The sequence below is a fragment of the Lissotriton helveticus genome, chromosome 1_1 (genome assembly GCF_964261635.1).
Source record: "Lissotriton helveticus chromosome 1_1, aLisHel1.1, whole genome shotgun sequence".
In the NCBI taxonomy this organism is placed as follows: domain Eukaryota; kingdom Metazoa; phylum Chordata; class Amphibia; order Caudata; family Salamandridae; genus Lissotriton; species Lissotriton helveticus.
The window spans coordinates 129,351,191-129,364,270 of NC_136057.1; positions in this window are offsets into that span (position 1 = coordinate 129,351,191).

Genomic DNA, 13,080 nt, shown 5'->3' on the forward strand with positions numbered 1-13,080 from the left:
GGAAGACTCAATGACCCCTAGAGCAAACATCTTGGAGATTTCCTCCTTAATGTAAGCCCTAACCTTGTCAGTCACTCTATAAGCCTTGTGCTTCACAGGAGGACTGTCACCAGTCCTCGAGGACAGTCACCAGTCCTCGAGGACGCACCAGTCCAGGAGGACGCACCAATCTGTGACACCAGGAACCAAGGAAAATAGATCAGAGAATTGCCACAACAGTTGGCGACAATCTTGCTGCTGATCAGGGCTCAGTGTGGCAGAGAGGCTGACACCATCCACTGACCCATCTTGCTCTGTTGAAGACAGGAGGTCAGGAAGAGGCTCGGTCTCCTCCTCCATTCCATCATCTGTCGCTAGGAGCATGCCCACTTCGGACCTTTCTAAGTGGGGCTTCAGGCGGTTAACATGAAGGACCCTCAAAGGGTTCCTTGGAGACCGCAAGTTCACCAGATAGGTGACATCACTCTTGCGCTCCACCACCTCATATGGACCAGTCCACCTGTCTTGGAGCGCACAAGGCTCCACAGGGGCCATGACCCAAACTTTCTGTCCAGGCTGAAGCTCAATCAGAGTGGCATTCTGATCGTACCACCGCTTCATCTCTTCCTGGCTGGCTTCCAGATTTGCCTGAGCGAGATCCCTGAAACGTCTGGTTTGGTTTCTGAAGGCCAGCATTTAGCTATACACATCCTGGGGAGGTTTCCTGGGAGATTGCTCCCAGCCTTCCTTTACCAAACTCAAAGGTCCTCTTAACGGTTGACCATACAAATGCTCAAAGGGGCTGAATCCTACAGACTTCTGCGGCCCCTCTCGGTAGGCAAACAGAAGTCATGGCAAGAGGATGTCCCACTTATGGTTCTTCAAGACCCATGATCATGCCCTTAAGGGTCCGGTTAAATCTTTCAACCAGCCCATTACCTTGTGGGTGGTAAGGAGTGGTGAACTTGTAGGTAACACCACACTCCTTCCACAGAGACTTCATATAATTGGAAATGAAGTTTGTACCTCGGTCAGACACAACCTCTCTGGGGAACCCCACACGGGGAAAAATCCCCATTAGTGCATGTCCCAGTACAGGGGCCGTCACTTTCCTGAGTGGAATGGCTTCGGTTACCGGGTAGCATGGTCCACCAAGACCAGGATAAACCTGTTGCCCATGGCTGTCTTGGGGTCCAGTGGCCCCACAATGTCAATGCCCACCCATTCAAAGGGGGTACAGACTATGGGAAAAGGTTGGAGAGGGGCCTTGTGCCTCCTTCCACTTTTCTCACTTGCCTGGCAAGTTTGACAAGTCCTACAATGAGTATCTCAACTCTTTCTCATCTGGGGCCAATAAAAGTGGGAGACAACCCTTTCAAAGGTCTTGTTCTGCCCCAGATCACCAGCTAAAGGAACATCATGAGCCAAACCCAGTAGGAAGGCTCTGAAGCGCTGGGGTACCACCAGCACACGGGCTGACCCAGGCTCAGCAACCTTAGGCTCGCTATACAGGAGACCATTCTCCCAGTAGATCCAATGTGATCCAGCCTGATTACCTGCTGCCTGGTTTGTGGCCTGTTGCCTCAAACCTACAAGAGAAGGGCACTTCTTTTGCTATTTACAAAATTCTTCCCTGGAGGGACCCCCTTCTTGCTGCCAATGGGTCAGCTCAGGTAGGTTCCCCAGCTCAGAAACTTGCTCACCAGTGGGTTCCAGGGCATCCCCCTAAGGGTCTACCTCCTCCTGGACCGTGGGAACAATAGGGGCTGGTTTCCCATGCCCCTGACCTCTTCTCTTTAAGGCAGATCCCTAGGCCATACTTTCAGGCTCCAGGGACTCTTGAACACCCTTAGCTGCCATAGACCGAGTGGTCACACATGCCCACTCAGGCAGACCCAACATCTCCAAATGCGCCTTCCTCTCCACCTTAGCCCAAGGGGAGCTTTCTAAATTATTGCCTAACAGACAATCAACAGGCATGGATGGCCTCACGGCTACTTGAAGAGTACCAGAGACCCCCCCACTCAAAGGGAACTTGAGCCACCTTGCACTGGCTCTCTGTGTTGTCAGCGGCACAACTGGGAAGAATGCAAGAGGGACTACCTGCTCCTCAGAGACCAAGTGACACTTGACAGCTGTCACACTTGCTCCTGTGTCTCTGAGAGCCTCCACTCTATGGCCATTGATGGTCACCCACTGCCTGTATTTTTTAGTGTTATCAGGCAGCTGAGTTTTAGAGACCATCTCAAAATCTCCTAATGAGGCAAAGGACATTTCTGCGGGACCCCACCCACATTGGGCACCCATCTCCTCCCCACCCAGGGCTACACTGGCCATCTGAGAGGATGGTGCACGGGGTGGCACATACTGTCCTTCTGAGGACACTGGGGATCATACCAACGGTGTCCCACCTGCTTACACTGAAAGCAGGTAACAGGCCACCTATGAACAAGTTTACGTGTTGGGGGTCCTGACTTCTTTTCAGGGGGAGTTTGGGAACCCTTACCCTGGTTCCCTTGGGAATTACTTTGGGGACCTTTTCGGAACTCCCTCTGTTTACCCTTGTCCCCCCCACTCTTCTGCTGGGGACCTTGCCCACCTTTGGTGGAGTATCCCACAAGACCCTTGTGGACCCTGGTACTGACCCAGCGGTCCGCCTCCTCAGAAAGGTTTCTAGGATTAGTCAACTTGCTATCAACAAGGTGCTGGCGTCTCTCTGGAAAACAATTAGCAGATAAGAGCTCCCTGGCAATCAAATCATAGAGAGCTGAAAATGTATCAACATTGCTACCCCTCACCCAACCATCCTTGGCTCTGCAAAAGAAAGACACATATTCTACCCAAGTGGTTCCCTCCAGTTTCTTAATATTCCTGAACCTCTGTCTATGGAGCTCTGGAGTTAACCCATACCTTGTCATCAGTGCTTCCTTCATGTGGCTATAAGACATCCTATGATCTTTGAGCAGGTCTAAAAAAGTGTCCCTACCTTCAGTGACTAAGCGGCCCCACAACCCCGCTCCCCAATCCTTCTCAGGGACCCGGTGGGCCAACATTGCTATCTCATAGGCTGCAAACCACTGACCAATATCTTCACCTTTGTGAAAATCTTTGATGACATCCTTGGGAATATGTGCCCTGCCTTCTGAAGGCACAGATGGTGCGCTGCCACCAGAGGAATTGATCTCTAAGCCCTTGGCCTTGATCTCTAACTCCCTCAACATTCTCTCATGCCCCATTCTCATTCTCTCTCTTTCCAAAGACAACCTGTTATTCTCTGCTTCCCTCTGACCCTCCATCTTAAGCTTAGCCAACTCCAGCTTCAGTGCTCTATTTCTCTCCCTGTCTTCCAGTTGTCTGGGGGACAGGTCTTTGGAAGAGATGCTGCTGCCAGGTGGGGAAGGCACCCCTACCCTGGCTGGTAATTCTAGCCCATCAATTGGCCCATCTGTATCCCCAACAGGCTCCACAACAAGATCAGGGACATTTCTGGCTTCTACCCAGGCCCTCAACTCCTTTTGGTAGTCTTCCTTTTTAGAAATGCCTGGTATAGCAACTTTCAATTTCCTGCAGAGATACTTGAGCTGTTTCACAGTGTAGGTTTCCAACCTCTCTTCCTCAAAATCAAGATCCATAGATGCAACAGATGCTGGTTTACTCATGGTAGTAAGAATTGGGAGTCTTTAGAAAAAATAATAGTTCCAAGGAAAAAAGGATTCTATAAAAAAAAAGTATGTGGTCACGTTTGGTCTGCACTCAGTAGTGTGCACCAATTACTGTATATGAAACACAAATGCACAGTCCAAATCCTCACCGCTGACCAACAATGTTAGATCTGGGGGTCTCTAGTTGGCAATGGTTATCACCTTTGTCCAAATAGGGACCCTTACTTCTAAGTCAAGATAAGGGGATTACTCTCCTTAATAACCCCTGCTCACCCCCTTGGTAGTTTGGCACGAACAGACAGGCTTATCTCAGAGGCAGTGTGCTAAGCATTTGGGAATATACACAGTAATGCAGTGATAACACTACAGATGGACACAACATAGGTTTTATAAAAATAAGCATTCTTTATCTAGACTTAAACACAAGACCACAAATGACAAAAATCCACAATACTGTACTAAAGGTTACTTAAAAGATGATAAAAGTCTCTTAATTCAAGTTGATGGTAAATGCGACTAAGTTCTCAACAAAGTTCTTGGATGCGGCACGCAAAGTGAACAAAAGGTACGCAAAATCGGAGATGTGTCGGTTCCGTGACCCGGGGGAACGGTTGCGTCCTTCCTCAATGCTTGCGCAGAGTAGGGGACTCGTCGTGAGCCTTACCGGTGCGGAGGTGATGCGTAGATTCTCAGCCTGTTGCGGTGCGCAAGATGGCGCCTTGATGTGATGCCGATGCGATGATCCAGTGGCGATGCGAGAAGATGGCGCCCTTGATGCGGTGATGCGATGACGATGCGATGACGCCCTGGCAGTCTTGCGACGACTCTGTACTTTGGAGCCGCGACAGGCCCTGCGATGCGCTTTTCCGGTGAAGCGATGACCGTGCTCTCGATGCGTCGCGCTTCTCCGGCGATGCAACAGCAGACAGCTTCGATGAACACACGCTTCCAGGGAGATGCAACAAACTCTCGCTTCTCCGGCGTTGCGATGATTTAAGCTGTGGCGGCGACACGCTTCTTCTCGATGCGTCGCGCTTCCAGCTCCCAGCGGCATGCAAGTGACTGGAGTCAGAATTCCCAGCAAGGAAATTCAGGAGGGAGCTGGAGATGAAGTCTTTTGGCTCTGAGACTTCAGCAGGAGGCAAGCACAGTTCAAGCCCTTGGAGAATATTCTGTAGATGAAAGTCCTTACAAAGTTCCTTCTCCTTTCCCTTGGCAATGAAGCAACCACTGCAGGCCAACCCAGAAAACAGCACACTGGCAGAGGGGCAGTCCAAACTCCTGCAGCTTCCTTGGTTCTTCTCCTTGGCAGAAAGGTTTCTTGTTCCAGAAGTGATCTAAAGTCTGTGGGACTGGGTCCCAACATTTATACCAAAAAATCCTTTGTTCTCTGAAGGCAGAGAGGCCTCTGCCTAGTTTAAACCTGTTCCTTAGCACTGTGTTTACATGACTCTTTCCTTCCTTTCACTGTGCAAGGCAGAAACATCAGACGCCCCACAGGAGTTGGAGCCGGCAAAGGGGAGGGAAGATGCAGCCTGGAGTACTCTGTTGACAAGATTCCCCTTCCCCTTTCACTGCACAGGGCAGAGACATCAGACAAGCCATAGGGGGTGGAGCCAGCATTGTGGAGGGAAGGCCCAGCCCTATTCAGGTCCCAGGTGCACTCTCCCCCTCCCATCTGGTTGTAAATCTCCCTAATCACCACTGGGCTGTCACAGACTGTCTCCTGGAATTTCCCCAGCCCTGTCAGACACAAACCCAGACAAGGAATACACAAGTCAGCAGAGGCAGGCTCGAATGGTTAGGCAAGCAAATACCTACTTTCTAAAAGTGGTATTTTCAAACACAGAATATTAAAATAAACTTTACTAAAAGATGTATTTGATTATTCTGAGTTCAGGCATACTAAACTCGAATTTCTACCATGTTCCCTGAGTCAGTTAGGATTGTAGGGATGTAACAATCTAGTCCATGAGAACAGGTAGCCTTCAATAGTGAAAAACGAAAATGGCTGTAATTCACTACTAGAACAATGTTATGATGACCGCTGCACTCCAAAAAGTAAAATTTTAAATCTACAGGTAAGATGATGATAATTTTATAGGTGCTCCGGGAGATCACCTTCTGGTTCAAGAAAGGTGCAATATAATGTCCAAACATAGAGGGCCTTACGAGAGGTAAGGACTATCCCTGGGCACTCTTGATGCACAGCAGTGCGTAAATAGGTGAATGTTCAAGTAAATTTCAAGTATGGTTCAAAAGTTATCAATGATTTATTGATTAGTATATTCCAAATTAGTATTCAAAACAGTCTCATCTTGACATATTCTCTTCATATGTTAATAGCGTTTTGAAGTAAACAGTATCGTTTCAGTCAAATGCATATTCCAATTCGTGATACCATCATAGGTTAAAGCCCCGATGCATTTCGTGCTAAACAGCACTTCTTCAGGGGGAATGTATGTCTGCAAAAAATGGATAACAAGAAGCAATGTAGAAGGCTGACGAATAGGAGCATAAAAGTATACAGTAGAGGAAACGAGTAAGTGTCAGGAAATGAATCAAAGTCAGCAAAAAGAAAAAGATGCACCCGTAATTGCGAGGCAAACATTAAGTTCGAAACACCAGTACGAATTAGGATGTGAGTAGTTGTGTTAGGAGCTAGAACGTGAGGGAAATGGATTACAAGGGTGAGGTATACGAGGTGAAAGACTGTGGTACCTCTAGAATACGAATGTGAAAGGAAAGTTGCAATTAATAATGCGGGCAGTGAGTTGGAGCCGTAAGTTAAACTAATGGAGTGTCTCACCCGTCACGAAGATATGTAGATCACGGTAAGAATGTTAATCGGTCCGGTCTTGCCGAACAGCAACCCGGAAGACGCCGGGCGTGCGCACGAGCGCCTAATGACGAAGTGCATGCATAGTCATGAAAATAGGACTCCGCAGTTCAGTGAGGGTCAGGAATGGATCGGGTGAAAGGGAATGGCCGTGGATACAGGGCAAGTGGAAGAGTGCATGAAAGTAAAAAAAAAAAAGGGAACGACAAAATTATGAAAAGACATTACCAAATTGGAAGCCAAAGAGTAAACGTAGAATGTTACATAGAATAGTGTGAATACTAGAGAGAATAAGGGAACATCGAGAATAGACTGGAAAAGGACAAAATATAATAACAAACATAGTAACAATAAGTGCAATAATGCAAAGGGTATCAATGAGGAAAATGATCACAGTCAAGAGAGAGATCAAGTACATAAGGTACAATGCATAGAATGATATACAGTAATCATAAGTGACAGCTAAATTCTATTCTGTCATTGAGTCCCTTCGGTTGAAGCGCTTGTAGAAGGTATATCCAGTGCAATTCCCGTTGTAGTAAGTGTTTGCTATTGTCTTTGTGGGGGAGTTTGTTCACCACTTCTAGAATTAGAAACCGAATGTGAATGGGATTGTGGGATTGTGCAACAAAGTGAGCGGCAATGCAAGACTTCAAATTCTTGGTACGAATGTTGCTACGGTGCTCAGTAAGTCTGGTTTTAATTTTTCGTTCCGTTTTTCCCACATATGGGAGTCCGCACGGGCACTTTAGCATATATACAACATTAGTTGAATCACAAGTTGCATTCACTTGGAGATGAATCGGAGTGCCTTTTGTAGGATGAGATAAAATGTTACCAGGTATAATGGTGCTGCAATGTCCGCAGTTATGGCATGGTATAGTTCCTTTGAAAACAACTGAGGTAGATGATGTGGGTTGTTTTAAAAGAGATTGTATGTTTTTGGAACGCTGTTAAGCAAAAATTGGCGGTTTCTCAAAAATCTTATTGAAGTCAGTTTCTAATTGTAGCATTGGCCAGTGTTTGCGAATCACCTCCTTGATTTTTGTGGATTGAGTAGAAAATTTGGATACAAAAACGGGACGTTTATCATCTTCTTGGCAGATATTTTTAGGTTTCAGTAAGTCTTCCCTTGTTCGAGCCGATGCTCTTTGTTCCGCAGTTTCCGTGATTTTTATCGGGTAACCCCGTTGATGAAATTTGGTGATGATTTTTTGACTATCTTGAGTGTATAATTCAGTAGTTGATGCAATTCTTTTGGCACGCAGGAGTTGTGAATAGGGTAAATGATGTTTCAAACTTGGTTGATGAAAACTTTGGAAATGCAGGTAATTATTGCGATCTGTTTGTTTGGTATGTATAGATGTGACAAATTGATTGTTGATGAGTTTGATTTGTACATCTAGAAAAGATATTTCAGATCTGCTGGTAGTGTAAGTAAATTGGATGCGGTCATTTATAGAGTTGAGGGTTCTGATGGCATTGGTCAATTGGGTTCGTTACCCTTCCAAACTAGAAAAATGTCATCGTTGTACCGATGGTATGAGCAAAGGAATGGTTCCCAGTTTTGGTGTTTCAAGATGTGTTGGTTTTCAAAGTGATACATAAACAAATTTGCGTAGGCTGGAGCAGCACAGTTGAGAAAGGCTACTCCAGATAGCTGTAAATAGTGTTGATTGTTTGAAGATTTGAAGTAGCTGTGATGGAGGGTAAATTGCATGAGTTCCAAAATAAAAATCTGTAGGTCAATGGATTTGTTGGTTTGTACCAGAGCAGATTCTAAAGCTTCGAGACCCAAGTTATGTGGGATTGAAGTGTATAGTGAACTGACGTCGATGGTAGTTAAGATGATGGGTTGATCCGGTGGAATCCTGATGTTTCGGAGTTTAGTGAGAAAATCAGTGGTGTCTTGAATGTACGTAGACATGGCTTTAACACTGGCTTGAAGATGTTTGTCAATGTAAAGTCCAGTGGGTTCGTGGATAGAATCACAGGTGCTAACGATGGGTCTGAATGGAGGTTTTGTCGGGTGTTTGTGAATTTTTGGCACTAGATAGATGTGTGGTGTCTGTGGATATTCCTTTATTAGGAATCTTTTGTCTCTTTCAGTGATGGTTTTGGCCAGAACAGCATTGTTGACTATGGTAACCAAAATTGCTTTGAAATCATTGGTTGGATCCGAATTTAATGCCATGTAAAGGTCTTGGTTATTAAGATGAGCATCCAAATTTTCAACGTAATAGCTAGTGTCTAAGGCCACTATGGCGCCTCCTTTGTCGGCTTTGATGATTTTCAAATCCGTGTTGGTGGCAAGTTGTTTTAATGCTTGGCGTTCATTCGAAGACAAGTTAGACCGATGTGATTTGGATGTAGAAAAGATGGCATGTAACTCTTGTTGAACAACTGTTTCAAAGGTATCTAACACGTTGTGGCTTGTAGGCCAAGTAAAAGTGCTCTTTGGACATAAGCTCATGAGTGTACTTGCTTCTTGGTCGGTGGTTGGTGCACATAGGTTAGTAAAGAAATGTCTTAGTCATTCCTTTGCTCATACCATCGGTACATCGATGGCATTTTTCTAGTTTGGAAGGGTAACGAAAGCCAATTGACCAATGCCATCAGAACCCTCAACTCTATAAATGACCGCATCCAATTTACTTACACTACCAGCAGATCTGAAATATCTTTTCTAGATGTACAAATCAAACTCATCAACAATCAATTTGTCACATCTATACATACCAAACAAACAGATCGCAATATTTACCTGCATTACCAAAGTTTTCATCAACCAAGTTTGAAACATCATTTACCCTATTCACAACTCCTGCGTGCCAAAAGAATTGCATCAACTACTGAATTATACACTCAGGATAGTCAAAAAACCATCACCAAATTTCATCAACGGGGTTACCCCATAAAAATCATGGAAACTGCGGAACAAAGAGCATCGGCTCGAACAAGGGAAGACTTACTGAAACCTAAAAATATCTGCCAAGAAGATGGTAAAGGTCCCGTTTTTGTATCCAAATTTTCTACCCAATCCACAAAAATCAAGGAGGCGATTCGCAAACACTGGCCAATGCTAAAATTAGAAACTGACTTCAATAAGATTTTTGAGAAACCGCCAATTTTTGATTACCAGCGTTCCAAAAACATACAATCTCTTTTAAAACAACCCACATCATCTACCTCGGTTGTTTTCAAAGGAACTATACCATGCCATAACTGCGGACATTGCAGCAGCATTATACCTGGTAACATTTTATCTCATCCTACAAAAGGCACTCCGATTCATCACCAAGTGAATGCAACTTGTGATTCAACTAATGTTTTATATTTGCTAAAGTGCCCGTGCGGACTCCCATATGTGGGAAAAACGGAACGAAAAATTAAAACCAGACTTACTGAGCACCGTAGCAACATTCGTACCAAGAATTTGAAGTCTTGCATTGCCGCTCACTTTGTTGCACAATCCCACAATCCCAGTCAAATTCGGTTTCTAATTCTAGAAGTGGTGAACAAACTACCCCACAAAGACAATAGCAAACACTTACTACAACGGGAATTGCACTGGATATACCTTCTACAAGCGCTTCAACCGAAGGGACTCAATGACAGAATAGAATTTAGCTGTCACTTATGATTACTGTATATCATTCTATACATAGTACCTTATGTACTTGATCTCTCTCATGACTGTGATAATTTTCCTCATTGATACCCTTACATTATTGCACTTATTGTTACTATGTTTGTTATTATATTTTGTCCTTTTCCAGTCTATTCTCGATGTTCCCTTATTCTCTCTAGTATTCACACTATCCTATGTAACATTCTATGTTTACTCTTTGGCTTCCAATTTGGTAATGTCTTTTCATAATTTTGTCGTTCCCTTTTTTTTTTTTACTTTCATGCACTCTCCCACTTGCCCTGTATCCATGGCCATTCCCTTTCACCCGATCCATTCCTGATCCTCACTGAACTGCGGAGTCCTATTTTCATGACTATGCATGCACTTCGTCACTAGGCGCTTGTGCGCACGCCCGGTGTCTTCCGGGTTGCTGTTCGGCAAGACCAGACCGATTAACATTCTTACCGTGATCTACATATCTTCGTGACGGGTGAGACACTCCATTAGTTTAACTTACGGCTCCAACTCACTGCCCGCATTATTAATTGCAACTTTTCTTTCACATTCGTATTCTAGAGGTACCACAGTCTTTCACCTCGTATACCTCACCCTTGTAATCCATTTCCCTCACCGCCCTCGGTTTAATTTCCTCCAAACTAGGGACTTTTGGTTGTTCTATCCATGTTCTAGCTCCTAACGCAACTACTCACATCCTAATTCGTACTGGTGTTTCGAACTTAATGTTTGCCTCGCAATTACGGGTGCATCTTTTTAGGTTTCAACTGCAAAAAGCTGCGCAAGCAGCTTTTGCGCAGGAGAAATCTTATGAGAACTGTAGTGTGGCTTTGGGTCGGCCCTCGTCATTCATTGGCTGGCTCCATAAATGGAGCCTAGCCATTGGACGAGGGGCCTGTCCGTCAATGCCGGACCAGATTCGGGGGCGTTCCCGAGATTCTTTGGCTTTTGCCGACGTCACGCGACGTCAGCCGGGAACGCCCCCGAATCTGGTCCGGCCGGGCCGTGCTTGCTGCTGTCCTGCCTTACTCTGTGTCCCTCCTCCCGCTGTCCCCCCTCCCCGCTGTCCCCCCTCCTCGCTGTCCTGTGCACGTTTCCCGTTTTTCGACCACGGCCGCCGGAGGAAGCCCTGGTGAGTGCGTGTTAAATCTTGCCTTCCCGCCCCTCCTCCCCGTTCCGCCCCCTCCCCGTGTGAAAGGGATTTGTTTCTGGAGCTCGGCTCGGGTCCTTTCCCGCCCGCTTCCCGCCCCCCCCCCCTGTCCTGTGCCCGTTCCCGCCACCCTCCCTCCCTGTGCTCGTGGTGCTTGTTACTCCCCTGAGCTGTAGGTCACCTCATTCTTTTGGGTTTTAATTAGGTGTCTGACATTATTTTTCATCTGGCCTCTTGTGTCGACCTCGTTCCAACACTCCGTTCTTCCCTCCCTTTGCATCTGCCATTGAGCCATCAACGACAGAGGCCCTGTCTTTGGGGTACGATCAGTTTATCAGACACTAGCATGCCGCATTCAAGGGCAGCAATGTGCTTTGTACAATTTTTTTCATTTATTCAACAGTGTTTGCAATCAATTAGTGAACCCTAAACGTGTGCACAATGTGTAACGCGCATGCCGTGTATCGTGTGTTCATTTAATGGAATTGTATTCTATTTTGTAATACAATTGAAGTTACGTCGATGGCTCCAGTCGATGTTATATTAGGTTGGTTCAGTTCCTGAAATTCGCCGGACTTTAGATTAAATATATCAATATCGACGTGAGTGACGTGCGTGCTCACAGGAGACAACCAAGCGAATCCTTATACTCCCTTCAAGGTTGCCTGCTTGGAGTAAGATAAACAACTCCCCTGGTTATTCAAGCAGCTCACGCCTCAACCCTGACACTACTGCTCCCCATTCTTGTCCAGGGCCCCTCAGAGCCGCGAGACCGTGAGAGTGAAGTCCTTGGCACTCTTGTGTGAAGCACCAGTAAGAAAACTAGGTGAGCCGGGAGCTCTGCCTGTGCTGGCTTCGTTCTCTGCCACAATCCGGAGTGCCTACAGTATCTTTTATGCTAAGATATTAATGTAGAAAGTAATGTTATCATGTTTGTTTTCTGGATCAAGTTTCACTAACACCTTGGTGGAAGATACCCTTACGATCAAGGCATTTTTCGAGTCCAACGTTGGGGAAAGCAACTGTAAATGTCAGTGTGTTGGTACGGTGCGGCGGTTCTGTAAGCAGGGGCACTTTTGGTGCAGACAGCACTCCCCATGCTGTATCGTAATCTGTAGTCACCCTACAGCGCAAGGGGGAAGACCGTTTCCGAAAGAATTCAGAGCCATTTGCAGTCCGTGGAGCTGCTCCTGAGCGTTCAGTAACCGGTTGGCCTAGTCTGCTAGCGCTGATAAGCAAACAGCTCAAGGGCTTCGCCATATATTAGGACTGCCTAAAAACCTTGTGTTTTCAGCAAAGTACACCAGGATGTTTTCCTACCGTTAGTATCCGTGATCCGGCAAAGTAGAATGTCTTTTCTTGCACAGCTCAAATGTAACTTGGTGCTGAGAGAAACCTGCATGCCTAACATTCAACGCGGGGGCACTGTGCATTTATTAAAGCCCCACTGCTGCTGCTTTTCTCCTTTTGCAGACTGTACATTACACACTTAGTCCCTGTCTTTGGGGTACGATCAGTTTATCAGACACTAGCATGCCGCATTCAAGGGCAGCAATGTGCTTTGTACAATTTTTTTCATTTATTCAACAGTGTTTGCAATCAATTAGTGAACCCTAAACGTGTGCACAATGTGTAACGCGCATGCCGTGTATCGTGTGTTCATTTAATGGAATTGTATTCTATTTTGTAATACAATTGAAGTTACGTCGATGGCTCCAGTCGATGTTATATTAGGTTGGTTCAGTTCCTGAAATTCGCCGGACTTTAGATTAAATATATCAATATCGACGTGAGTGACGTGCGT